Consider the following 18,752-nt stretch of genomic DNA (forward strand, 5'->3'; position numbering starts at 1 on the left):
CATAAAAAGCTTACAGCACCTGGTATTCCCAGGCGGTCTCCCATCCAAGTACTAACCAGGCCAGCCCCTGCTTAGCTTCCGAGATCGGACGAGATCGGGCGTTTTCAGGGTAGTATGGCCGTAAGCTTAAAGGGCAACTGAAAAAATCTTATTTGAAGGCGACGCAGGCCAAACTAGACTCCAGCAAAAAGTGTCAAACAGCGCCCTCTGCTGTCAGGCAAGAGCAGAAACCATAAAAAGCTTACAGCACCTGGTATTCCCAGGCGGTCTCCCATCCAAGTACTAACCAGGCCCGCCCCTGCTTTGCTTCCGAGATCGGACGAGATCGGGCGTTTTCAGGGTAGTATGGCCGTAAGCTTTAAGGGCAACTGAAAAAATCTTATTTGAAGGCGACGCAGGCCAAACTAGACTCCAGCAAAAAGTGTCAAACAGCGCCCTCTGCTGTCAGGCAAGAGCAGAAACCATAAAAAGCTTACAGCACCTGGTATTCCCAGGCGGTCTCCCATCCAAGTACTAACCAGGCCCGCCCCTGCTTAGCTTCCGAGATCGGACGAGATTGGACGAGATCGGGCGTTTTCAGGGTAGTATGGCTGTAAACTGCCAGGTCAACTGAAAAGATCCTATTTGAAGGTGACGCAGGCCAAACTGGACTCCAGCAAAAAGTGTGAAACAGCGCCCTCTGCTGTCAGGCAAGAGCAGAAACCATAAAAAAGCTTACAGCACCTGGTATTCCCAGGCGGTCTCCCATCCAAGTACTAACCAGGCCCGCCCCTGCTCAGCTTCCAAGATCGGACGAGATCTGGCGTTTTCAGGGTAGTATGGCCGTAAGCTGCCAGGTCAACTGAAAAGATCCTATTTGAAGGTGACGCAGGCCAAACTAGACTCTGGCAAAAAGTGTCAAACAGGGCCCTTTGCTGTCAGGCAAGAGCAGAAACCATAAAAAGCTTACAGCACCTGGTATTCCCAGGCGGTCTCCCATCCAAGTACTAACCAGGCCCGCCCCTGCTTAGCTTCCGAGATCGGGCGTTTTCAGGGTAGTATGGCCGTAAGCTGCCAGGTGAACTGAAAAGATCCTATTTGAAGGTGACGCAGGCCAAACTAGACTCCAGCAAAAAGTGTCAAACAGCGCCCTCTGCTGTCAGGCAAGAGCAGAAACCATAAAAAGCTTACAGCACCTGGTATTCCCAGGCGGTCTCCCATCCAAGTACTAACCAGGCCCGCCCCTGCTTAGCTTCCGAGATCGGACGAGATCGGGCGTTTTCAGGGTAGTATGGCCGTAAGCTTAAAGGGCAACTGAAAAAATCTTATTTGAAGGCGACGCAGGCCAAACTAGACTCCAGCAAAAAGTGTCAAACAGCGCCCTCTGCTGTCAGGCAAGAGCAGAAACCATAAAAAGCTTACAGCACCTGGTATTCCCAGGCGGTCTCCCATCCAAGTACTAACCAGGCCCGCCCCTGCTTTGCTTCCGAGATCGGACGAGATCGGGCGTTTTCAGGGTAGTATGGCCGTAAGCTTTAAGGGCAACTGAAAAAATCTTATTTGAAGGCGACGCAGGCCAAACTAGACTCCAGCAAAAAGTGTCAAACAGCGCCCTCTGCTGTCAGGCAAGAGCAGAAACCATAAAAAGCTTTCAGCACCTGGTATTCCCAGGCGGTCTCCCATCCAAGTACTAACCAGGCCCGCCCCTGCTTAGCTTCCGAGATCTGACGAGAGCGGGCGTTTTCAGGGTAGTATGGCCGTAAGCTGCCAGGTCAACTGAAAAGATCCTATTTGAAGGTGACGCAGGCCAAACTAGACGCTGGCAAAAAGTGTCAAACAGCGCCCTTTGCTGTCAGGCAAGAGCAGAAACCATAAAAAGCTTACAGCACCTGGTATTCCCAGACGGTCTCCCATCCAAGTACTAACCAGGCCCGCCCCTGCTTAGCGTCCGAGATCGGGCGTTTTCAGGGTAGTTTGGCCGTAAGCTGCCAGGTCAACTGAAAAGATCCTATTTGAAGGCGACGCAGGCCAAACTAGACTCCAGCAAAAAGTGTCAAACAGCGCCCTCTGCTGTCAGGCATGAGCAGAAACCATAAAAGGCTTACAGCACCTGGTATTCCCAGGCGGTCTCCCATCCAAGTACTAACCAGGCCCACCCCTGTTTAGCTTACGAGATCGGACGAGATCGGGCGTTTTCAGGGTAGTATGACCGTAAGCTGCCAGATCAACTGAAAAGATCCTATTTGAAGGCGACGCAGGCCAAACTAGACTCCAGCAAAAAGTGTCAAACAGCGCCCTCTGCTGTCAGGCAAGAGCAGAAACCATATAAAGCTTACAGCACCTGGTATTTCCAGGCGGTCTCCCATCCAAGTACTAACCAGGCCCGCCCCTGCTTAGCTTCCGAGATCGGACGAGATCGGGCTTTTTCAGGATAGTATGGCCGTAAGCTGCCAGATCAACTGAAAAGATCCTATTTGAAGGCGACGCAGGCCAAACTAGACTCTGGCAAAAAGTGTCAAACAGCGCCCTTTGCTGTCAGGCAAGAGCAGAAACCATATAAATCTTACAGCACCTGGTATTCCCAGGCGGTCTCCCATCCAAGTACTAACCAGGCCCGCCCCTGCTTAGCTTCCGAGATCGGGCTTTTTCAGGATAGTATGGCCGTAAGCTGCAAGATCAACTGAAAAGATCCTATTTGAAGGCGACGCAGGCCAAACTAGACTCTGGCAAAAAGTGTCAAACAGCGCCCTTTGCTGTCAGGCAAGAGCAGAAACCATCAAAAGCTTACAGCACCTGGTATTCCCAGGCGGTCTCCCATCCAAGTACTAACCAGGCCCGCCCCTGCTTAGCTTCCGAGATCGGACGAGATCAGGCGTTTTAAGGGTAGTATGGCCGTAAGCTGCCAGGTCAACTGAAAAGATCCTATTTGAAGGTGACGCAGGCCAAACTAGACTCCAGCAAAAAGTGTCAAACAGCGCCCTCTGCTGTCAGGCAAGAGCAGAAACCATAAAAAAGCTTACAGCACCTGGTATTCCCAGGCGGTCTCCCATCCAAGTACTAACCAGGCCCGCCCCTGCTTAGCTTCCAAGATCGGACGAGATCTGGCGTTTTCAGGGTAGTATGGCCGTAAGCTGCCAGGTCAACTGAAAAGATCCTATTTGAAGGTGACGCAGGCCAAACTAGACTCTGGCAAAAAGTGTCAAACAGCGCCCTTTGCTGTCAGGCAAGAGCAGAAACCATAAAAAGCTTACAGCACCTGGTATTCCCAGGCGGTCTCCCATCCAAGTACTAACCAGGCCCGCCCCTGCTTAGCTTCCGAGATCGGGCGTTTTCAGGGTAGTATGGCCGTAAGCTGCCAGGTGAAATGAAAAGATCCTATTTGAAGGTGACGCAGGCCAAACTAGACTCCAGCAAAAAGTGTCAAACAGCGCCCTCTGCTGTCAGGCAAGAGCAGAAACCATAAAAAGCTTACAGCACCTGGTATTCCCAGGCGGTCTCCCATCCAAGTACTAACCAGGCCAGCCCCTGCTTACCTTCCGAGATCGGACGAGATCAGGCGTTTTAAGGGTAGTATGTCCGTAAGCTGCCAGGTCAACTGAAAAGATCCTATTTGAAGGTGACGCAGGCCAAACTAGACTCCAGCAAAAAGTGTCAAACAGCGCCCTCTGCTGTCAGGCAAGAGCAGAAACCATAAAAAGCTTTCAGCACCTGGTATTCCCAGGCGGTCTCCCATCCAAGTACTAACCAGGCCCGCCCCTGCTTAGCTTCCGAGATCTGACGAGAGCGGGCGTTTTCAGGGTAGTATGGCCGTAAGCTGCCAGGTCAACTGAAAAGATCCTATTTGAAGGTGACGCAGGCCAAACTAGACGCTGGCAAAAAGTGTCAAACAGCGCCCTTTGCTGTCAGGCAAGAGCAGAAACCATAAAAAGCTTACAGCACCTGGTATTCCCAGACGGTCTCCCATCCAAGTACTAACCAGGCCCGCCCCTGCTTAGCGTCCGAGATCGGGCGTTTTCAGGGTAGTTTGGCCGTAAGCTGCCAGGTCAACTGAAAAGATCCTATTTGAAGGCGACGCAGGCCAAACTAGACTCCAGCAAAAAGTGTCAAACAGCGCCCTCTGCTGTCAGGCATGAGCAGAAACCATAAAAGGCTTACAGCACCTGGTATTCCCAGGCGGTCTCCCATCCAAGTACTAACCAGGCCCGCCCCTGCTTAGCTTCCGAGATCGGACGAGATCGGGCTTTTTCAGGATAGTATGGCCGTAAGCTGCAAGATCAACTGAAAAGATCCTATTTGAAGGCGACGCAGGCCAAACTAGACTCTGGCAAAAAGTGTCAAACAGCGCCCTTTGCTGTCAGGCAAGAGCAGAAACCATAAAAAGCTTACAGCACCTGGTATTCCCAGGCTGTCTCCCATCCAAGTACTACCCAGGCCCGCCCCTGCTTAGCTTCCGAGATCGGGCGATTTCAGGGTAGTATGGCCGTAAGCTGCCAGGTGAACTGAAAAGATCCTATTTGAAGGTGACGCAGGCCAAACTAGACTCCAGCAAAAAGTGTCAAACAGCGCCCTCTGCTGTCAGGCAAGAGCAGAAACCATAAAAAGCTTACAGCACCTGGTATTCCCAGGCGGTCTCCCATCCAAGTACTAACCAGGCCCTCCCCTGCTTAGCTTCCGAGATCGGACGAGATCAGGCGTTTTAAGGGTAGTATGGCCGTAAGCTGCCAGGTCACCTGAAAAGATCCTATTTGAAGGTGACGCAGGCCAAACTAGACTCCAGCAAAAAGTGTCAAACAGCGCCCTCTGCTGTCAGGCAAGAGCAGAAACCATAAAAAGCTTACAGGACCTGGTATTCCCAGGCGGTCTCCCATCCAAGTACTAACCAGGCCCGCCCCTGCTTAGTTTCCGAGATCAGACGAGATCGGGCGTTTTCAGGGTAGTATGGCCGTAAGCTGCCAGGTCAACTGAAAAGATCCTATTTGAAGGTGACGCAGGCCAAACTAGACTCTGGCAAAAAGTGTCAAACAGCGCCCTTTGCTGTCAGGCAAGAGCAGAAACCATAAAAAGCTTATAGCACCTGGTATTCCCAGGCGGTCTCCCATCCAAGTACTAACCAGGCCCGCCCCTGCTTAGCTTCCGAGATCGGGCGTTTTCAGGGTAGTATGGCCGTAAGCTGCCAGGTCAACTGAAAAGATCCTATTTGAAGGCGACGCAGGCCAAACTAGACTCCAGCAAAAAGTGTCAAACAGCGCCCTCTGCTGTCAGGCATGAGCAGAAACCATAAAAGGCTTACAGCACCTGGTATTCCCAGGCGGTCTCCCATCCAAGTACTAACCAGGCCCACCCCTGTTTAGCTTACGAGATCGGACGAGATCGGGCGTTTTCAGGGTAGTATGACCGTAAGCTGCCAGATCAACTGAAAAGATCCTATTTGAAGGCGACGCAGGCCAAACTAGACTCCAGCAAAAAGTGTCAAACAGCGCCCTCTGCTGTCAGGCAAGAGCAGAAACCATATAAAGCTTACAGCACCTGGTATTTCCAGGCGGTCTCCCATCCAAGTACTAACCAGGCCCGCCCCTGCTTAGCTTCCGAGATCGGACGAGATCGGGCTTTTTCAGGATAGTATGGCCGTAAGCTGCCAGATCAACTGAAAAGATCCTATTTGAAGGCGACGCAGGCCAAACTAGACTCTGGCAAAAAGTGTCAAACAGCGCCCTTTGCTGTCAGGCAAGAGCAGAAACCATAAAAAGCTTACAGCACCTGGTATTCCCAGGCGGTCTCCCATCCAAGTACTAACCAGGCCCGCCCCTGCTTAGCTTCCGAGATCGGGCTTTTTCAGGGTAGTATGGCCGTAAGCTGCCAGGTGAACTGAAAAGATCCTATTTGAAGGTGACGCAGGCCAAACTAGACTCCAGCAAAAAGTGTCAAACAGCGCCCTCTGCTGTCAGGCAAGAGCAGAAACCATAAAAGGCTTACAGCACCTGGTATTCCCAGGCGGTCTCCCATCCAAGTACTAACCAGGCCCACCCCTGTTTAGCTTACGAGATCGGACGAGATCGGGCATTTTCAGGGTAGTATGACCGTAAGCTGCCAGATCAACTGAAAAGATCCTATTTGAAGGCGACGCAGGCCAAACTAGACTCCAGCAAAAAGTGTCAAACAGCGCCCTCTGCTGTCAGGCAAGAGCCGAAACCATAAAAGGCTTACAGCACCTGGTATTCCCAGGCGGTCTCTCATCCAAGTACTAACCAGGCCCGCCCCTGCTTAGCTTCCGAGATCGGACGATATCGGGCGTTTTCAGGGTAGTATGGCCGTAAGCTGCCAGGGCAACTGAAAAGATCCTATTTGAAGGCGACGCAGGCCAAACTAGACTCCAGCAAAAAGTGTCAAACAGCGCCCTCTGCTTTCAGGCAAAAGCAGAAACCATAAAAAGCTTAGAGCACCTGGTATTCCTAGGCGGTTTCCCATCCAAGTACTAACCAGGCCCGCCCCTGCTTAGCTTCCGAGATCGGATGAGATCGGGCGTTTTCAGGGTAGTATGGCTGTAAGCTGCCAAGGCAACTGAAAAGATCCTATTTGAAGGCGACGCAGGCCAAACTAAACTCCAGCAAAAAGTGTCAAACAGCGCCCTCTGCTGTCAGGCAAGAGCAGAAACCATAAAAAGCTCACAGCACCTGGTATTCCCAGGCGGTCTCCCATCCAAGTACTAACCAGGCCAGCCCCTGCTTAGCTTCCGAGATCGGACGAGATCGGGCGTTTTCAGGGTAGTATGGCCGTAAGCTTAAAGGGCAACTGAAAAAATCTTATTTGAAGGCGACGCAGGCCAAACTAGACTCCAGCAAAAAGTGTCAAACAGCGCCCTCTGCTGTCAGGCAAGAGCAGAAACCATAAAAAGCTTACAGCACCTGGTATTCCCAGGCGGTCTCCCATCCAAGTACTAACCAGGCCCGCCCCTGCTTTGCTTCCGAGATCGGACGAGATCGGGCGTTTTCAGGGTAGTATGGCCGTAAGCTTTAAGGGCAACTGAAAAAATCTTATTTGAAGGCGACGCAGGCCAAACTAGACTCCAGCAAAAAGTGTCAAACAGCGCCCTCTGCTGTCAGGCAAGAGCAGAAACCATAAAAAGCTTACAGCACCTGGTATTCCCAGGCGGTCTCCCATCCAAGTACTAACCAGGCCAGCCCCTGCTTAGCTTCCGAGATCGGACGAGATCGGGCGTTTTCGGGGTAGTATGGCCGTAAGCTTTAAGGGCAACTGAAAAAATCTTATTTGAAGGCGACGCAGGCCAAACTAGACTCCAGCAAAAAGTGTAAAACAGCGCCCTCTGCTGTCAGGCAAGAGCAGAAACCATAAAAAGCTTACAGCACCTGGTATTCCCAGGCGGTCTCCCATCCAAGTACTAACCAGGCCCGCCCCTGCTTAGCTTCCGAGATCGGACGAGATCGGACGAGATCGGGCGTTTTCAGGGTAGTATGGCTGTAAACTGCCAGGTCAACTGAAAAGATCCTATTTGAAGGTGACGCAGGCCAAACTAGACTCCAGCAAAAAGTGTCAAACAGCGCCCTCTGCTGTCAGGCAAGAGCAGAAACCATAAAAAAGCTTACAGCACCTGGTATTCCCAGGCGGTCTCCCATCCAAGTACTAACCAGGCCCGCCCCTGCTCAGCTTCCAAGATCGGACGAGATCTGGCGTTTTCAGGGTAGTATGGCCGTAAGCTGCCAGGTCAACTGAAAAGATCCTATTTGAAGGTGACGCAGGCCAAACTAGACTCTGGCAAAAAGTGTCAAACAGCGCCCTTTGCTGTCAGGCAAGAGCAGAAACCATAAAAAGCTTACAGCACCTGGTGTTCCCAGGCGGTCTCCCATCCAAGTACTAACCAGGCCCGCCCCTGCTTAGCTTCCGAGATCGGGCGTTTTCAGGGTAGTATGGCCGTAAGCTGCCAGGTGAACTGAAAAGATCCTATTTGAAGGCGACGCAGGCCAAACTAGACTCCAGCAAAAAGTGTCAAACAGCGCCCTCTGCTGTCAGGCATGAGCAGAAACCATAAAAGGCTTACAGCACCTGGTATTCCCAGGCGGTCTCCCATCCAAGTACTAACCAGGCCCACCCCTGTTTAGCTTACGAGATCGGACGAGATCGGGCGTTTTCAGGGTAGTATGACCGTAAGCTGCCAGATCAACTGAAAAGATCCTATTTGAAGGCGACGCAGGCCAAACTAGACTCCAGCAAAAAGTGTCAAACAGCGCCCTCTGCTGTCAGGCAAGAGCAGAAACCATATAAAGCTTACAGCACCTGGTATTTCCAGGCGGTCTCCCATCCAAGTACTAACCAGGCCCGCCCCTGCTTAGCTTCCGAGATCGGACGAGATCGGGCTTTTTCAGGATAGTATGGCCGTAAGCTGCCAGATCAACTGAAAAGATCCTATTTGAAGGCGACGCAGGCCAAACTAGACTCTGGCAAAAAGTGTCAAACAGCGCCCTTTGCTGTCAGGCAAGAGCAGAAACCATAAAAAGCTTACAGCACCTGGTATTCCCAGGCGGTCTCCCATCCAAGTACTAACCAGGCCCGCCCCTGCTTAGCTTCCGAGATCGGGCTTTTTCAGGGTAGTATGGCCGTAAGCTGCCAGGTGAACTGAAAAGATCCTATTTGAAGGTGACGCAGGCCAAACTAGACTCCAGCAAAAAGTGTCAAACAGCGCCCTCTGCTGTCAGGCAAGAGCAGAAACCATAAAAGGCTTACAGCACCTGGTATTCCCAGGCGGTCTCCCATCCAAGTACTAACCAGGCCCACCCCTGTTTAGCTTACGAGATCGGACGAGATCGGGCATTTTCAGGGTAGTATGACCGTAAGCTGCCAGATCAACTGAAAAGATCCTATTTGAAGGCGACGCAGGCCAAACTAGACTCCAGCAAAAAGTGTCAAACAGCGCCCTCTGCTGTCAGGCAAGAGCCGAAACCATAAAAGGCTTACAGCACCTGGTATTCCCAGGCGGTCTCTCATCCAAGTACTAACCAGGCCCGCCCCTGCTTAGCTTCCGAGATCGGACGATATCGGGCGTTTTCAGGGTAGTATGGCCGTAAGCTGCCAGGGCAACTGAAAAGATCCTATTTGAAGGCGACGCAGGCCAAACTAGACTCCAACAAAAAGTGTCAAACAGCGCCCTCTGCTTTCAGGCAAAAGCAGAAACCATAAAAAGCTTAGAGCACCTGGTATTCCTAGGCGGTTTCCCATCCAAGTACTAACCAGGCCCGCCCCTGCTTAGCTTCCGAGATCGGATGAGATCGGGCGTTTTCAGGGTAGTATGGCTGTAAGCTGCCAAGGCAACTGAAAAGATCCTATTTGAAGGCGACGCAGGCCAAACTAAACTCCAGCAAAAAGTGTCAAACAGCGCCCTCTGCTGTCAGGCAAGAGCAGAAACCATAAAAAGCTTACAGCACCTGGTATTCCCAGGCGGTCTCCCATCCAAGTACTAACCAGGCCAGCCCCTGCTTAGCTTCCGAGATCGGACGAGATCGGGCGTTTTCAGGGTAGTATGGCCGTAAGCTTAAAGGGCAACTGAAAAAATCTTATTTGAAGGCGACGCAGGCCAAACTAGACTCCAGCAAAAAGTGTCAAACAGCGCCCTCTGCTGTCAGGCAAGAGCAGAAACCATAAAAAGCTTACAGCACCTGGTATTCCCAGGCGGTCTCCCATCCAAGTACTAACCAGGCCCGCCCCTGCTTTGCTTCCGAGATCGGACGAGATCGGGCGTTTTCAGGGTAGTATGGCCGTAAGCTTTAAGGGCAACTGAAAAAATCTTATTTGAAGGCGACGCAGGCCAAACTAGACTCCAGCAAAAAGTGTCAAACAGCGCCCTCTGCTGTCAGGCAAGAGCAGAAACCATAAAAAGCTTACAGCACCTGGTATTCCCAGGCGGTCTCCCATCCAAGTACTAACCAGGCCCGCCCCTGCTTAGCTTCCGAGATCGGACGAGATTGGACGAGATCGGGCGTTTTCAGGGTAGTATGGCTGTAAACTGCCAGGTCAACTGAAAAGATCCTATTTGAAGGTGACGCAGGCCAAACTGGACTCCAGCAAAAAGTGTGAAACAGCGCCCTCTGCTGTCAGGCAAGAGCAGAAACCATAAAAAAGCTTACAGCACCTGGTATTCCCAGGCGGTCTCCCATCCAAGTACTAACCAGGCCCGCCCCTGCTCAGCTTCCAAGATCGGACGAGATCTGGCGTTTTCAGGGTAGTATGGCCGTAAGCTGCCAGGTCAACTGAAAAGATCCTATTTGAAGGTGACGCAGGCCAAACTAGACTCTGGCAAAAAGTGTCAAACAGGGCCCTTTGCTGTCAGGCAAGAGCAGAAACCATAAAAAGCTTACAGCACCTGGTATTCCCAGGCGGTCTCCCATCCAAGTACTAACCAGGCCCGCCCCTGCTTAGCTTCCGAGATCGGGCGTTTTCAGGGTAGTATGGCCGTAAGCTGCCAGGTGAACTGAAAAGATCCTATTTGAAGGTGACGCAGGCCAAACTAGACTCCAGCAAAAAGTGTCAAACAGCGCCCTCTGCTGTCAGGCAAGAGCAGAAACCATAAAAAGCTTACAGCACCTGGTATTCCCAGGCGGTCTCCCATCCAAGTACTAACCAGGCCCGCCCCTGCTTAGCTTCCGAGATCGGACGAGATCGGGCGTTTTCAGGGTAGTATGGCCGTAAGCTTAAAGGGCAACTGAAAAAATCTTATTTGAAGGCGACGCAGGCCAAACTAGACTCCAGCAAAAAGTGTCAAACAGCGCCCTCTGCTGTCAGGCAAGAGCAGAAACCATAAAAAGCTTACAGCACCTGGTATTCCCAGGCGGTCTCCCATCCAAGTACTAACCAGGCCCGCCCCTGCTTTGCTTCCGAGATCGGACGAGATCGGGCGTTTTCAGGGTAGTATGGCCGTAAGCTTTAAGGGCAACTGAAAAAATCTTATTTGAAGGCGACGCAGGCCAAACTAGACTCCAGCAAAAAGTGTCAAACAGCGCCCTCTGCTGTCAGGCAAGAGCAGAAACCATAAAAAGCTTTCAGCACCTGGTATTCCCAGGCGGTCTCCCATCCAAGTACTAACCAGGCCCGCCCCTGCTTAGCTTCCGAGATCTGACGAGAGCGGGCGTTTTCAGGGTAGTATGGCCGTAAGCTGCCAGGTCAACTGAAAAGATCCTATTTGAAGGTGACGCAGGCCAAACTAGACGCTGGCAAAAAGTGTCAAACAGCGCCCTTTGCTGTCAGGCAAGAGCAGAAACCATAAAAAGCTTACAGCACCTGGTATTCCCAGACGGTCTCCCATCCAAGTACTAACCAGGCCCGCCCCTGCTTAGCGTCCGAGATCGGGCGTTTTCAGGGTAGTTTGGCCGTAAGCTGCCAGGTCAACTGAAAAGATCCTATTTGAAGGCGACGCAGGCCAAACTAGACTCCAGCAAAAAGTGTCAAACAGCGCCCTCTGCTGTCAGGCATGAGCAGAAACCATAAAAGGCTTACAGCACCTGGTATTCCCAGGCGGTCTCCCATCCAAGTACTAACCAGGCCCACCCCTGTTTAGCTTACGAGATCGGACGAGATCGGGCGTTTTCAGGGTAGTATGACCGTAAGCTGCCAGATCAACTGAAAAGATCCTATTTGAAGGCGACGCAGGCCAAACTAGACTCCAGCAAAAAGTGTCAAACAGCGCCCTCTGCTGTCAGGCAAGAGCAGAAACCATATAAAGCTTACAGCACCTGGTATTTCCAGGCGGTCTCCCATCCAAGTACTAACCAGGCCCGCCCCTGCTTAGCTTCCGAGATCGGACGAGATCGGGCTTTTTCAGGATAGTATGGCCGTAAGCTGCCAGATCAACTGAAAAGATCCTATTTGAAGGCGACGCAGGCCAAACTAGACTCTGGCAAAAAGTGTCAAACAGCGCCCTTTGCTGTCAGGCAAGAGCAGAAACCATATAAATCTTACAGCACCTGGTATTCCCAGGCGGTCTCCCATCCAAGTACTAACCAGGCCCGCCCCTGCTTAGCTTCCGAGATCGGGCTTTTTCAGGATAGTATGGCCGTAAGCTGCAAGATCAACTGAAAAGATCCTATTTGAAGGCGACGCAGGCCAAACTAGACTCTGGCAAAAAGTGTCAAACAGCGCCCTTTGCTGTCAGGCAAGAGCAGAAACCATCAAAAGCTTACAGCACCTGGTATTCCCAGGCGGTCTCCCATCCAAGTACTAACCAGGCCCGCCCCTGCTTAGCTTCCGAGATCGGACGAGATCAGGCGTTTTAAGGGTAGTATGGCCGTAAGCTGCCAGGTCAACTGAAAAGATCCTATTTGAAGGTGACGCAGGCCAAACTAGACTCCAGCAAAAAGTGTCAAACAGCGCCCTCTGCTGTCAGGCAAGAGCAGAAACCATAAAAAAGCTTACAGCACCTGGTATTCCCAGGCGGTCTCCCATCCAAGTACTAACCAGGCCCGCCCCTGCTTAGCTTCCAAGATCGGACGAGATCTGGCGTTTTCAGGGTAGTATGGCCGTAAGCTGCCAGGTCAACTGAAAAGATCCTATTTGAAGGTGACGCAGGCCAAACTAGACTCTGGCAAAAAGTGTCAAACAGCGCCCTTTGCTGTCAGGCAAGAGCAGAAACCATAAAAAGCTTACAGCACCTGGTATTCCCAGGCGGTCTCCCATCCAAGTACTAACCAGGCCCGCCCCTGCTTAGCTTCCGAGATCGGGCGTTTTCAGGGTAGTATGGCCGTAAGCTGCCAGGTGAAATGAAAAGATCCTATTTGAAGGTGACGCAGGCCAAACTAGACTCCAGCAAAAAGTGTCAAACAGCGCCCTCTGCTGTCAGGCAAGAGCAGAAACCATAAAAAGCTTACAGCACCTGGTATTCCCAGGCGGTCTCCCATCCAAGTACTAACCAGGCCAGCCCCTGCTTACCTTCCGAGATCGGACGAGATCAGGCGTTTTAAGGGTAGTATGTCCGTAAGCTGCCAGGTCAACTGAAAAGATCCTATTTGAAGGTGACGCAGGCCAAACTAGACTCCAGCAAAAAGTGTCAAACAGCGCCCTCTGCTGTCAGGCAAGAGCAGAAACCATAAAAAGCTTTCAGCACCTGGTATTCCCAGGCGGTCTCCCATCCAAGTACTAACCAGGCCCGCCCCTGCTTAGCTTCCGAGATCTGACGAGAGCGGGCGTTTTCAGGGTAGTATGGCCGTAAGCTGCCAGGTCAACTGAAAAGATCCTATTTGAAGGTGACGCAGGCCAAACTAGACGCTGGCAAAAAGTGTCAAACAGCGCCCTTTGCTGTCAGGCAAGAGCAGAAACCATAAAAAGCTTACAGCACCTGGTATTCCCAGACGGTCTCCCATCCAAGTACTAACCAGGCCCGCCCCTGCTTAGCGTCCGAGATCGGGCGTTTTCAGGGTAGTTTGGCCGTAAGCTGCCAGGTCAACTGAAAAGATCCTATTTGAAGGCGACGCAGGCCAAACTAGACTCCAGCAAAAAGTGTCAAACAGCGCCCTCTGCTGTCAGGCATGAGCAGAAACCATAAAAGGCTTACAGCACCTGGTATTCCCAGGCGGTCTCCCATCCAAGTACTAACCAGGCCCGCCCCTGCTTAGCTTCCGAGATCGGACGAGATCGGGCTTTTTCAGGATAGTATGGCCGTAAGCTGCAAGATCAACTGAAAAGATCCTATTTGAAGGCGACGCAGGCCAAACTAGACTCTGGCAAAAAGTGTCAAACAGCGCCCTTTGCTGTCAGGCAAGAGCAGAAACCATAAAAAGCTTACAGCACCTGGTATTCCCAGGCTGTCTCCCATCCAAGTACTACCCAGGCCCGCCCCTGCTTAGCTTCCGAGATCGGGCGATTTCAGGGTAGTATGGCCGTAAGCTGCCAGGTGAACTGAAAAGATCCTATTTGAAGGTGACGCAGGCCAAACTAGACTCCAGCAAAAAGTGTCAAACAGCGCCCTCTGCTGTCAGGCAAGAGCAGAAACCATAAAAAGCTTACAGCACCTGGTATTCCCAGGCGGTCTCCCATCCAAGTACTAACCAGGCCCTCCCCTGCTTAGCTTCCGAGATCGGACGAGATCAGGCGTTTTAAGGGTAGTATGGCCGTAAGCTGCCAGGTCACCTGAAAAGATCCTATTTGAAGGTGACGCAGGCCAAACTAGACTCCAGCAAAAAGTGTCAAACAGCGCCCTCTGCTGTCAGGCAAGAGCAGAAACCATAAAAAGCTTACAGGACCTGGTATTCCCAGGCGGTCTCCCATCCAAGTACTAACCAGGCCCGCCCCTGCTTAGTTTCCGAGATCAGACGAGATCGGGCGTTTTCAGGGTAGTATGGCCGTAAGCTGCCAGGTCAACTGAAAAGATCCTATTTGAAGGTGACGCAGGCCAAACTAGACTCTGGCAAAAAGTGTCAAACAGCGCCCTTTGCTGTCAGGCAAGAGCAGAAACCATAAAAAGCTTATAGCACCTGGTATTCCCAGGCGGTCTCCCATCCAAGTACTAACCAGGCCCGCCCCTGCTTAGCTTCCGAGATCGGGCGTTTTCAGGGTAGTATGGCCGTAAGCTGCCAGGTCAACTGAAAAGATCCTATTTGAAGGCGACGCAGGCCAAACTAGACTCCAGCAAAAAGTGTCAAACAGCGCCCTCTGCTGTCAGGCATGAGCAGAAACCATAAAAGGCTTACAGCACCTGGTATTCCCAGGCGGTCTCCCATCCAAGTACTAACCAGGCCCACCCCTGTTTAGCTTACGAGATCGGACGAGATCGGGCGTTTTCAGGGTAGTATGACCGTAAGCTGCCAGATCAACTGAAAAGATCCTATTTGAAGGCGACGCAGGCCAAACTAGACTCCAGCAAAAAGTGTCAAACAGCGCCCTCTGCTGTCAGGCAAGAGCAGAAACCATATAAAGCTTACAGCACCTGGTATTTCCAGGCGGTCTCCCATCCAAGTACTAACCAGGCCCGCCCCTGCTTAGCTTCCGAGATCGGACGAGATCGGGCTTTTTCAGGATAGTATGGCCGTAAGCTGCCAGATCAACTGAAAAGATCCTATTTGAAGGCGACGCAGGCCAAACTAGACTCTGGCAAAAAGTGTCAAACAGCGCCCTTTGCTGTCAGGCAAGAGCAGAAACCATAAAAAGCTTACAGCACCTGGTATTCCCAGGCGGTCTCCCATCCAAGTACTAACCAGGCCCGCCCCTGCTTAGCTTCCGAGATCGGGCTTTTTCAGGGTAGTATGGCCGTAAGCTGCCAGGTGAACTGAAAAGATCCTATTTGAAGGTGACGCAGGCCAAACTAGACTCCAGCAAAAAGTGTCAAACAGCGCCCTCTGCTGTCAGGCAAGAGCAGAAACCATAAAAGGCTTACAGCACCTGGTATTCCCAGGCGGTCTCCCATCCAAGTACTAACCAGGCCCACCCCTGTTTAGCTTACGAGATCGGACGAGATCGGGCATTTTCAGGGTAGTATGACCGTAAGCTGCCAGATCAACTGAAAAGATCCTATTTGAAGGCGACGCAGGCCAAACTAGACTCCAGCAAAAAGTGTCAAACAGCGCCCTCTGCTGTCAGGCAAGAGCCGAAACCATAAAAGGCTTACAGCACCTGGTATTCCCAGGCGGTCTCTCATCCAAGTACTAACCAGGCCCGCCCCTGCTTAGCTTCCGAGATCGGACGATATCGGGCGTTTTCAGGGTAGTATGGCCGTAAGCTGCCAGGGCAACTGAAAAGATCCTATTTGAAGGCGACGCAGGCCAAACTAGACTCCAGCAAAAAGTGTCAAACAGCGCCCTCTGCTTTCAGGCAAAAGCAGAAACCATAAAAAGCTTAGAGCACCTGGTATTCCTAGGCGGTTTCCCATCCAAGTACTAACCAGGCCCGCCCCTGCTTAGCTTCCGAGATCGGATGAGATCGGGCGTTTTCAGGGTAGTATGGCTGTAAGCTGCCAAGGCAACTGAAAAGATCCTATTTGAAGGCGACGCAGGCCAAACTAAACTCCAGCAAAAAGTGTCAAACAGCGCCCTCTGCTGTCAGGCAAGAGCAGAAACCATAAAAAGCTCACAGCACCTGGTATTCCCAGGCGGTCTCCCATCCAAGTACTAACCAGGCCAGCCCCTGCTTAGCTTCCGAGATCGGACGAGATCGGGCGTTTTCAGGGTAGTATGGCCGTAAGCTTAAAGGGCAACTGAAAAAATCTTATTTGAAGGCGACGCAGGCCAAACTAGACTCCAGCAAAAAGTGTCAAACAGCGCCCTCTGCTGTCAGGCAAGAGCAGAAACCATAAAAAGCTTACAGCACCTGGTATTCCCAGGCGGTCTCCCATCCAAGTACTAACCAGGCCCGCCCCTGCTTTGCTTCCGAGATCGGACGAGATCGGGCGTTTTCAGGGTAGTATGGCCGTAAGCTTTAAGGGCAACTGAAAAAATCTTATTTGAAGGCGACGCAGGCCAAACTAGACTCCAGCAAAAAGTGTCAAACAGCGCCCTCTGCTGTCAGGCAAGAGCAGAAACCATAAAAAGCTTACAGCACCTGGTATTCCCAGGCGGTCTCCCATCCAAGTACTAACCAGGCCAGCCCCTGCTTAGCTTCCGAGATCGGACGAGATCGGGCGTTTTCGGGGTAGTATGGCCGTAAGCTTTAAGGGCAACTGAAAAAATCTTATTTGAAGGCGACGCAGGCCAAACTAGACTCCAGCAAAAAGTGTAAAACAGCGCCCTCTGCTGTCAGGCAAGAGCAGAAACCATAAAAAGCTTACAGCACCTGGTATTCCCAGGCGGTCTCCCATCCAAGTACTAACCAGGCCCGCCCCTGCTTAGCTTCCGAGATCGGACGAGATCGGACGAGATCGGGCGTTTTCAGGGTAGTATGGCTGTAAACTGCCAGGTCAACTGAAAAGATCCTATTTGAAGGTGACGCAGGCCAAACTAGACTCCAGCAAAAAGTGTCAAACAGCGCCCTCTGCTGTCAGGCAAGAGCAGAAACCATAAAAAAGCTTACAGCACCTGGTATTCCCAGGCGGTCTCCCATCCAAGTACTAACCAGGCCCGCCCCTGCTCAGCTTCCAAGATCGGACGAGATCTGGCGTTTTCAGGGTAGTATGGCCGTAAGCTGCCAGGTCAACTGAAAAGATCCTATTTGAAGGTGACGCAGGCCAAACTAGACTCTGGCAAAAAGTGTCAAACAGCGCCCTTTGCTGTCAGGCAAGAGCAGAAACCATAAAAAGCTTACAGCACCTGGTGTTCCCAGGCGGTCTCCCATCCAAGTACTAACCAGGCCCGCCCCTGCTTAGCTTCCGAGATCGGGCGTTTTCAGGGTAGTATGGCCGTAAGCTGCCAGGTGAACTGAAAAGATCCTATTTGAAGGTGACGCAGGCCAAACTAGACTCCAGCAAAAAGTGTCAAACAGCGCCCTCTGCTGTCAGGCAAGAGCAGAAACCATAAAAAGCTTACAGCACCTGGTATTCCCAGGCGGTCTCCCATCCAAGTACTAACCAGGCCCGCCCCTGCTTAGTTTCCGAGATCAGACGAGATCGGGCGTTTTCAGGGTAGTATGGCCGTAAGCTGCCAGGTCAACTGAAAAGATCCTATTTGAAGGTGACGCAGGCCAAACTAGACTCTGGCAAAAAGTGTCAAACAGCGCCCTTTGCTGTCAGGCAAGAGCAGAAACCATAAAAAGCTTATAGCACCTGGTATTCCCAGGCGGTCTCCCATCCAAGTACTAACCAGGCCCGCCCCTGCTTAGCTTCCGAGATCGGGCGTTTTCAGGGTAGTATGGCCGTAAGCTGCCAGGTCAACTGAAAAGATCCTATTTGAAGGCGACGCAGGCCAAACTAGACTCCAGCAAAAAGTGTCAAACAGCGCCCTCTGCTGTCAGGCATGAGCAGAAACCATAAAAGGCTTACAGCACCTGGTATTCCCAGGCGGTCTCCCATCCAAGTACTAACCAGGCCCACCCCTGTTTAGCTTACGAGATCGGACGAGATCGGGCGTTTTCAGGGTAGTATGACCGTAAGCTGCCAGATCAACTGAAAAGATCCTATTTGAAGGCGACGCAGGCCAAACTAGACTCCAGCAAAAAGTGTCAAACAGCGCCCTCTGCTGTCAGGCAAGAGCAGAAACCATATAAAGCTTACAGCACCTGGTATTTCCAGGCGGTCTCCCATCCAAGTACTAACCAGGCCCGCCCCTGCTTAGCTTCCGAGATCGGACGAGATCGGGCTTTTTCAGGATAGTATGGCCGTAAGCTGCCAGATCAACTGAAAAGATCCTATTTGAAGGCGACGCAGGCCAAACTAGACTCTGGCAAAAAGTGTCAAACAGCGCCCTTTGCTGTCAGGCAAGAGCAGAAACCATAAAAAGCTTACAGCACCTGGTATTCCCAGGCGGTCTCCCATCCAAGTACTAACCAGGCCCGCCCCTGCTTAGCTTCCGAGATCGGGCTTTTTCAGGGTAGTATGGCCGTAAGCTGCCAGGTGAACTGAAAAGATCCTATTTGAAGGTGACGCAGGCCAAACTAGACTCCAGCAAAAAGTGTCAAACAGCGCCCTCTGCTGTCAGGCAAGAGCAGAAACCATAAAAGGCTTACAGCACCTGGTATTCCCAGGCGGTCTCCCATCCAAGTACTAACCAGGCCCACCCCTGTTTAGCTTACGAGATCGGACGAGATCGGGCATTTTCAGGGTAGTATGACCGTAAGCTGCCAGATCAACTGAAAAGATCCTATTTGAAGGCGACGCAGGCCAAACTAGACTCCAGCAAAAAGTGTCAAACAGCGCC

The 18,752-nt window shown here is 51.8% G+C and overlaps 57 non-coding genes and 25 pseudogenes across 57 annotated transcripts; all 82 read right to left on the minus strand.

Annotated features, from left to right (window-relative positions):
- Positions 1-7: 7 nt before the first annotated feature.
- On the minus strand, positions 8-126 carry LOC131142636 (5S ribosomal RNA). The gene has a single exon (XR_009132708.1). It is a non-coding gene; the product is annotated as a 5S ribosomal RNA (ribosomal RNA).
- Positions 127-238: 112 nt separating this feature from the next.
- Positions 239-357, minus strand: LOC131142724 (5S ribosomal RNA). The gene has a single exon (XR_009132792.1). It is a non-coding gene; the product is annotated as a 5S ribosomal RNA (ribosomal RNA).
- A 112-nt stretch (positions 358-469) lies between these two features.
- On the minus strand, positions 470-598 carry LOC131099765 (5S ribosomal RNA; annotated as a pseudogene).
- Positions 599-711: 113 nt separating this feature from the next.
- LOC131099989 (5S ribosomal RNA) lies at positions 712-830 on the minus strand. The gene has a single exon (XR_009118760.1). It is a non-coding gene; the product is annotated as a 5S ribosomal RNA (ribosomal RNA).
- Positions 831-942: 112 nt separating this feature from the next.
- LOC131100417 (5S ribosomal RNA) lies at positions 943-1,051 on the minus strand (annotated as a pseudogene).
- Positions 1,052-1,163: 112 nt separating this feature from the next.
- LOC131142910 (5S ribosomal RNA) lies at positions 1,164-1,282 on the minus strand. The gene has a single exon (XR_009132971.1). It is a non-coding gene; the product is annotated as a 5S ribosomal RNA (ribosomal RNA).
- Positions 1,283-1,394: 112 nt separating this feature from the next.
- LOC131142725 (5S ribosomal RNA) lies at positions 1,395-1,513 on the minus strand. The gene has a single exon (XR_009132793.1). It is a non-coding gene; the product is annotated as a 5S ribosomal RNA (ribosomal RNA).
- Positions 1,514-1,625: 112 nt separating this feature from the next.
- LOC131099459 (5S ribosomal RNA) lies at positions 1,626-1,744 on the minus strand. Its single transcript, XR_009118292.1, has one exon. It is a non-coding gene; the product is annotated as a 5S ribosomal RNA (ribosomal RNA).
- Positions 1,745-1,856: 112 nt separating this feature from the next.
- Positions 1,857-1,965, minus strand: LOC131142019 (5S ribosomal RNA; annotated as a pseudogene).
- Positions 1,966-2,077: 112 nt separating this feature from the next.
- Positions 2,078-2,196, minus strand: LOC131097696 (5S ribosomal RNA). Its single transcript, XR_009116591.1, has one exon. It is a non-coding gene; the product is annotated as a 5S ribosomal RNA (ribosomal RNA).
- A 112-nt stretch (positions 2,197-2,308) lies between these two features.
- On the minus strand, positions 2,309-2,427 carry LOC131099293 (5S ribosomal RNA). The gene has a single exon (XR_009118128.1). It is a non-coding gene; the product is annotated as a 5S ribosomal RNA (ribosomal RNA).
- Positions 2,428-2,539: 112 nt separating this feature from the next.
- Positions 2,540-2,648, minus strand: LOC131142359 (5S ribosomal RNA; annotated as a pseudogene).
- Positions 2,649-2,760: 112 nt separating this feature from the next.
- LOC131143339 (5S ribosomal RNA) lies at positions 2,761-2,879 on the minus strand. Its single transcript, XR_009133390.1, has one exon. It is a non-coding gene; the product is annotated as a 5S ribosomal RNA (ribosomal RNA).
- A 113-nt stretch (positions 2,880-2,992) lies between these two features.
- On the minus strand, positions 2,993-3,111 carry LOC131098412 (5S ribosomal RNA). Its single transcript, XR_009117286.1, has one exon. It is a non-coding gene; the product is annotated as a 5S ribosomal RNA (ribosomal RNA).
- A 112-nt stretch (positions 3,112-3,223) lies between these two features.
- Positions 3,224-3,332, minus strand: LOC131100418 (5S ribosomal RNA; annotated as a pseudogene).
- A 112-nt stretch (positions 3,333-3,444) lies between these two features.
- Positions 3,445-3,563, minus strand: LOC131100088 (5S ribosomal RNA). The gene has a single exon (XR_009118855.1). It is a non-coding gene; the product is annotated as a 5S ribosomal RNA (ribosomal RNA).
- Positions 3,564-3,675: 112 nt separating this feature from the next.
- On the minus strand, positions 3,676-3,794 carry LOC131099460 (5S ribosomal RNA). Its single transcript, XR_009118293.1, has one exon. It is a non-coding gene; the product is annotated as a 5S ribosomal RNA (ribosomal RNA).
- A 112-nt stretch (positions 3,795-3,906) lies between these two features.
- On the minus strand, positions 3,907-4,015 carry LOC131142021 (5S ribosomal RNA; annotated as a pseudogene).
- A 112-nt stretch (positions 4,016-4,127) lies between these two features.
- Positions 4,128-4,246, minus strand: LOC131097630 (5S ribosomal RNA). Its single transcript, XR_009116527.1, has one exon. It is a non-coding gene; the product is annotated as a 5S ribosomal RNA (ribosomal RNA).
- Positions 4,247-4,358: 112 nt separating this feature from the next.
- On the minus strand, positions 4,359-4,467 carry LOC131142122 (5S ribosomal RNA; annotated as a pseudogene).
- Positions 4,468-4,579: 112 nt separating this feature from the next.
- LOC131143005 (5S ribosomal RNA) lies at positions 4,580-4,698 on the minus strand. Its single transcript, XR_009133062.1, has one exon. It is a non-coding gene; the product is annotated as a 5S ribosomal RNA (ribosomal RNA).
- Positions 4,699-4,810: 112 nt separating this feature from the next.
- On the minus strand, positions 4,811-4,929 carry LOC131099388 (5S ribosomal RNA). Its single transcript, XR_009118222.1, has one exon. It is a non-coding gene; the product is annotated as a 5S ribosomal RNA (ribosomal RNA).
- A 112-nt stretch (positions 4,930-5,041) lies between these two features.
- Positions 5,042-5,150, minus strand: LOC131141092 (5S ribosomal RNA; annotated as a pseudogene).
- Positions 5,151-5,262: 112 nt separating this feature from the next.
- On the minus strand, positions 5,263-5,381 carry LOC131097697 (5S ribosomal RNA). Its single transcript, XR_009116592.1, has one exon. It is a non-coding gene; the product is annotated as a 5S ribosomal RNA (ribosomal RNA).
- A 112-nt stretch (positions 5,382-5,493) lies between these two features.
- On the minus strand, positions 5,494-5,612 carry LOC131099294 (5S ribosomal RNA). Its single transcript, XR_009118129.1, has one exon. It is a non-coding gene; the product is annotated as a 5S ribosomal RNA (ribosomal RNA).
- A 112-nt stretch (positions 5,613-5,724) lies between these two features.
- LOC131141187 (5S ribosomal RNA) lies at positions 5,725-5,833 on the minus strand (annotated as a pseudogene).
- Positions 5,834-5,945: 112 nt separating this feature from the next.
- LOC131098542 (5S ribosomal RNA) lies at positions 5,946-6,064 on the minus strand. Its single transcript, XR_009117410.1, has one exon. It is a non-coding gene; the product is annotated as a 5S ribosomal RNA (ribosomal RNA).
- A 112-nt stretch (positions 6,065-6,176) lies between these two features.
- On the minus strand, positions 6,177-6,295 carry LOC131099544 (5S ribosomal RNA). Its single transcript, XR_009118370.1, has one exon. It is a non-coding gene; the product is annotated as a 5S ribosomal RNA (ribosomal RNA).
- A 112-nt stretch (positions 6,296-6,407) lies between these two features.
- Positions 6,408-6,526, minus strand: LOC131099106 (5S ribosomal RNA). Its single transcript, XR_009117944.1, has one exon. It is a non-coding gene; the product is annotated as a 5S ribosomal RNA (ribosomal RNA).
- Positions 6,527-6,638: 112 nt separating this feature from the next.
- LOC131143068 (5S ribosomal RNA) lies at positions 6,639-6,757 on the minus strand. Its single transcript, XR_009133122.1, has one exon. It is a non-coding gene; the product is annotated as a 5S ribosomal RNA (ribosomal RNA).
- A 112-nt stretch (positions 6,758-6,869) lies between these two features.
- On the minus strand, positions 6,870-6,988 carry LOC131142727 (5S ribosomal RNA). Its single transcript, XR_009132795.1, has one exon. It is a non-coding gene; the product is annotated as a 5S ribosomal RNA (ribosomal RNA).
- Positions 6,989-7,100: 112 nt separating this feature from the next.
- On the minus strand, positions 7,101-7,219 carry LOC131097512 (5S ribosomal RNA). Its single transcript, XR_009116413.1, has one exon. It is a non-coding gene; the product is annotated as a 5S ribosomal RNA (ribosomal RNA).
- Positions 7,220-7,331: 112 nt separating this feature from the next.
- Positions 7,332-7,460, minus strand: LOC131099715 (5S ribosomal RNA; annotated as a pseudogene).
- Positions 7,461-7,573: 113 nt separating this feature from the next.
- Positions 7,574-7,692, minus strand: LOC131099990 (5S ribosomal RNA). Its single transcript, XR_009118761.1, has one exon. It is a non-coding gene; the product is annotated as a 5S ribosomal RNA (ribosomal RNA).
- Positions 7,693-7,804: 112 nt separating this feature from the next.
- On the minus strand, positions 7,805-7,913 carry LOC131100907 (5S ribosomal RNA; annotated as a pseudogene).
- A 112-nt stretch (positions 7,914-8,025) lies between these two features.
- LOC131097698 (5S ribosomal RNA) lies at positions 8,026-8,144 on the minus strand. Its single transcript, XR_009116593.1, has one exon. It is a non-coding gene; the product is annotated as a 5S ribosomal RNA (ribosomal RNA).
- A 112-nt stretch (positions 8,145-8,256) lies between these two features.
- Positions 8,257-8,375, minus strand: LOC131099295 (5S ribosomal RNA). The gene has a single exon (XR_009118130.1). It is a non-coding gene; the product is annotated as a 5S ribosomal RNA (ribosomal RNA).
- Positions 8,376-8,487: 112 nt separating this feature from the next.
- On the minus strand, positions 8,488-8,596 carry LOC131141188 (5S ribosomal RNA; annotated as a pseudogene).
- Positions 8,597-8,708: 112 nt separating this feature from the next.
- On the minus strand, positions 8,709-8,827 carry LOC131098543 (5S ribosomal RNA). The gene has a single exon (XR_009117411.1). It is a non-coding gene; the product is annotated as a 5S ribosomal RNA (ribosomal RNA).
- A 112-nt stretch (positions 8,828-8,939) lies between these two features.
- Positions 8,940-9,058, minus strand: LOC131099545 (5S ribosomal RNA). Its single transcript, XR_009118371.1, has one exon. It is a non-coding gene; the product is annotated as a 5S ribosomal RNA (ribosomal RNA).
- Positions 9,059-9,170: 112 nt separating this feature from the next.
- Positions 9,171-9,289, minus strand: LOC131099107 (5S ribosomal RNA). Its single transcript, XR_009117945.1, has one exon. It is a non-coding gene; the product is annotated as a 5S ribosomal RNA (ribosomal RNA).
- Positions 9,290-9,401: 112 nt separating this feature from the next.
- On the minus strand, positions 9,402-9,520 carry LOC131142637 (5S ribosomal RNA). Its single transcript, XR_009132709.1, has one exon. It is a non-coding gene; the product is annotated as a 5S ribosomal RNA (ribosomal RNA).
- A 112-nt stretch (positions 9,521-9,632) lies between these two features.
- Positions 9,633-9,751, minus strand: LOC131142728 (5S ribosomal RNA). Its single transcript, XR_009132796.1, has one exon. It is a non-coding gene; the product is annotated as a 5S ribosomal RNA (ribosomal RNA).
- Positions 9,752-9,863: 112 nt separating this feature from the next.
- Positions 9,864-9,992, minus strand: LOC131099766 (5S ribosomal RNA; annotated as a pseudogene).
- Positions 9,993-10,105: 113 nt separating this feature from the next.
- Positions 10,106-10,224, minus strand: LOC131099992 (5S ribosomal RNA). Its single transcript, XR_009118762.1, has one exon. It is a non-coding gene; the product is annotated as a 5S ribosomal RNA (ribosomal RNA).
- A 112-nt stretch (positions 10,225-10,336) lies between these two features.
- On the minus strand, positions 10,337-10,445 carry LOC131100419 (5S ribosomal RNA; annotated as a pseudogene).
- Positions 10,446-10,557: 112 nt separating this feature from the next.
- LOC131142922 (5S ribosomal RNA) lies at positions 10,558-10,676 on the minus strand. Its single transcript, XR_009132982.1, has one exon. It is a non-coding gene; the product is annotated as a 5S ribosomal RNA (ribosomal RNA).
- A 112-nt stretch (positions 10,677-10,788) lies between these two features.
- On the minus strand, positions 10,789-10,907 carry LOC131142729 (5S ribosomal RNA). The gene has a single exon (XR_009132797.1). It is a non-coding gene; the product is annotated as a 5S ribosomal RNA (ribosomal RNA).
- A 112-nt stretch (positions 10,908-11,019) lies between these two features.
- Positions 11,020-11,138, minus strand: LOC131099462 (5S ribosomal RNA). The gene has a single exon (XR_009118295.1). It is a non-coding gene; the product is annotated as a 5S ribosomal RNA (ribosomal RNA).
- A 112-nt stretch (positions 11,139-11,250) lies between these two features.
- On the minus strand, positions 11,251-11,359 carry LOC131142023 (5S ribosomal RNA; annotated as a pseudogene).
- A 112-nt stretch (positions 11,360-11,471) lies between these two features.
- Positions 11,472-11,590, minus strand: LOC131097699 (5S ribosomal RNA). Its single transcript, XR_009116594.1, has one exon. It is a non-coding gene; the product is annotated as a 5S ribosomal RNA (ribosomal RNA).
- Positions 11,591-11,702: 112 nt separating this feature from the next.
- On the minus strand, positions 11,703-11,821 carry LOC131099296 (5S ribosomal RNA). Its single transcript, XR_009118131.1, has one exon. It is a non-coding gene; the product is annotated as a 5S ribosomal RNA (ribosomal RNA).
- Positions 11,822-11,933: 112 nt separating this feature from the next.
- LOC131142360 (5S ribosomal RNA) lies at positions 11,934-12,042 on the minus strand (annotated as a pseudogene).
- A 112-nt stretch (positions 12,043-12,154) lies between these two features.
- On the minus strand, positions 12,155-12,273 carry LOC131143340 (5S ribosomal RNA). The gene has a single exon (XR_009133391.1). It is a non-coding gene; the product is annotated as a 5S ribosomal RNA (ribosomal RNA).
- A 113-nt stretch (positions 12,274-12,386) lies between these two features.
- On the minus strand, positions 12,387-12,505 carry LOC131098413 (5S ribosomal RNA). The gene has a single exon (XR_009117287.1). It is a non-coding gene; the product is annotated as a 5S ribosomal RNA (ribosomal RNA).
- A 112-nt stretch (positions 12,506-12,617) lies between these two features.
- LOC131100420 (5S ribosomal RNA) lies at positions 12,618-12,726 on the minus strand (annotated as a pseudogene).
- Positions 12,727-12,838: 112 nt separating this feature from the next.
- On the minus strand, positions 12,839-12,957 carry LOC131100089 (5S ribosomal RNA). The gene has a single exon (XR_009118856.1). It is a non-coding gene; the product is annotated as a 5S ribosomal RNA (ribosomal RNA).
- Positions 12,958-13,069: 112 nt separating this feature from the next.
- Positions 13,070-13,188, minus strand: LOC131099463 (5S ribosomal RNA). The gene has a single exon (XR_009118296.1). It is a non-coding gene; the product is annotated as a 5S ribosomal RNA (ribosomal RNA).
- Positions 13,189-13,300: 112 nt separating this feature from the next.
- Positions 13,301-13,409, minus strand: LOC131142024 (5S ribosomal RNA; annotated as a pseudogene).
- Positions 13,410-13,521: 112 nt separating this feature from the next.
- Positions 13,522-13,640, minus strand: LOC131097632 (5S ribosomal RNA). Its single transcript, XR_009116529.1, has one exon. It is a non-coding gene; the product is annotated as a 5S ribosomal RNA (ribosomal RNA).
- A 112-nt stretch (positions 13,641-13,752) lies between these two features.
- On the minus strand, positions 13,753-13,861 carry LOC131142123 (5S ribosomal RNA; annotated as a pseudogene).
- A 112-nt stretch (positions 13,862-13,973) lies between these two features.
- LOC131143006 (5S ribosomal RNA) lies at positions 13,974-14,092 on the minus strand. Its single transcript, XR_009133063.1, has one exon. It is a non-coding gene; the product is annotated as a 5S ribosomal RNA (ribosomal RNA).
- Positions 14,093-14,204: 112 nt separating this feature from the next.
- On the minus strand, positions 14,205-14,323 carry LOC131099389 (5S ribosomal RNA). Its single transcript, XR_009118223.1, has one exon. It is a non-coding gene; the product is annotated as a 5S ribosomal RNA (ribosomal RNA).
- Positions 14,324-14,435: 112 nt separating this feature from the next.
- LOC131141094 (5S ribosomal RNA) lies at positions 14,436-14,544 on the minus strand (annotated as a pseudogene).
- A 112-nt stretch (positions 14,545-14,656) lies between these two features.
- On the minus strand, positions 14,657-14,775 carry LOC131097701 (5S ribosomal RNA). The gene has a single exon (XR_009116596.1). It is a non-coding gene; the product is annotated as a 5S ribosomal RNA (ribosomal RNA).
- Positions 14,776-14,887: 112 nt separating this feature from the next.
- LOC131099297 (5S ribosomal RNA) lies at positions 14,888-15,006 on the minus strand. The gene has a single exon (XR_009118132.1). It is a non-coding gene; the product is annotated as a 5S ribosomal RNA (ribosomal RNA).
- Positions 15,007-15,118: 112 nt separating this feature from the next.
- On the minus strand, positions 15,119-15,227 carry LOC131141189 (5S ribosomal RNA; annotated as a pseudogene).
- A 112-nt stretch (positions 15,228-15,339) lies between these two features.
- On the minus strand, positions 15,340-15,458 carry LOC131098544 (5S ribosomal RNA). Its single transcript, XR_009117412.1, has one exon. It is a non-coding gene; the product is annotated as a 5S ribosomal RNA (ribosomal RNA).
- Positions 15,459-15,570: 112 nt separating this feature from the next.
- LOC131099546 (5S ribosomal RNA) lies at positions 15,571-15,689 on the minus strand. Its single transcript, XR_009118372.1, has one exon. It is a non-coding gene; the product is annotated as a 5S ribosomal RNA (ribosomal RNA).
- Positions 15,690-15,801: 112 nt separating this feature from the next.
- LOC131099108 (5S ribosomal RNA) lies at positions 15,802-15,920 on the minus strand. Its single transcript, XR_009117946.1, has one exon. It is a non-coding gene; the product is annotated as a 5S ribosomal RNA (ribosomal RNA).
- A 112-nt stretch (positions 15,921-16,032) lies between these two features.
- On the minus strand, positions 16,033-16,151 carry LOC131143069 (5S ribosomal RNA). Its single transcript, XR_009133124.1, has one exon. It is a non-coding gene; the product is annotated as a 5S ribosomal RNA (ribosomal RNA).
- Positions 16,152-16,263: 112 nt separating this feature from the next.
- On the minus strand, positions 16,264-16,382 carry LOC131142730 (5S ribosomal RNA). Its single transcript, XR_009132798.1, has one exon. It is a non-coding gene; the product is annotated as a 5S ribosomal RNA (ribosomal RNA).
- Positions 16,383-16,494: 112 nt separating this feature from the next.
- LOC131097513 (5S ribosomal RNA) lies at positions 16,495-16,613 on the minus strand. The gene has a single exon (XR_009116414.1). It is a non-coding gene; the product is annotated as a 5S ribosomal RNA (ribosomal RNA).
- A 112-nt stretch (positions 16,614-16,725) lies between these two features.
- LOC131099716 (5S ribosomal RNA) lies at positions 16,726-16,854 on the minus strand (annotated as a pseudogene).
- A 113-nt stretch (positions 16,855-16,967) lies between these two features.
- Positions 16,968-17,086, minus strand: LOC131099993 (5S ribosomal RNA). The gene has a single exon (XR_009118763.1). It is a non-coding gene; the product is annotated as a 5S ribosomal RNA (ribosomal RNA).
- Positions 17,087-17,198: 112 nt separating this feature from the next.
- On the minus strand, positions 17,199-17,307 carry LOC131100908 (5S ribosomal RNA; annotated as a pseudogene).
- A 112-nt stretch (positions 17,308-17,419) lies between these two features.
- LOC131097409 (5S ribosomal RNA) lies at positions 17,420-17,538 on the minus strand. The gene has a single exon (XR_009116316.1). It is a non-coding gene; the product is annotated as a 5S ribosomal RNA (ribosomal RNA).
- A 112-nt stretch (positions 17,539-17,650) lies between these two features.
- On the minus strand, positions 17,651-17,759 carry LOC131141095 (5S ribosomal RNA; annotated as a pseudogene).
- A 112-nt stretch (positions 17,760-17,871) lies between these two features.
- Positions 17,872-17,990, minus strand: LOC131097702 (5S ribosomal RNA). Its single transcript, XR_009116597.1, has one exon. It is a non-coding gene; the product is annotated as a 5S ribosomal RNA (ribosomal RNA).
- A 112-nt stretch (positions 17,991-18,102) lies between these two features.
- On the minus strand, positions 18,103-18,221 carry LOC131099298 (5S ribosomal RNA). Its single transcript, XR_009118133.1, has one exon. It is a non-coding gene; the product is annotated as a 5S ribosomal RNA (ribosomal RNA).
- A 112-nt stretch (positions 18,222-18,333) lies between these two features.
- LOC131141190 (5S ribosomal RNA) lies at positions 18,334-18,442 on the minus strand (annotated as a pseudogene).
- A 112-nt stretch (positions 18,443-18,554) lies between these two features.
- LOC131098545 (5S ribosomal RNA) lies at positions 18,555-18,673 on the minus strand. Its single transcript, XR_009117413.1, has one exon. It is a non-coding gene; the product is annotated as a 5S ribosomal RNA (ribosomal RNA).
- Between the last annotated feature and the right edge of the window lie 79 nt (positions 18,674-18,752).

Source organism: Doryrhamphus excisus, chromosome 13 (genome assembly GCF_030265055.1).
Source record: "Doryrhamphus excisus isolate RoL2022-K1 chromosome 13, RoL_Dexc_1.0, whole genome shotgun sequence".
Classification (NCBI taxonomy): Eukaryota; Metazoa; Chordata; class Actinopteri; order Syngnathiformes; family Syngnathidae; genus Doryrhamphus; species Doryrhamphus excisus.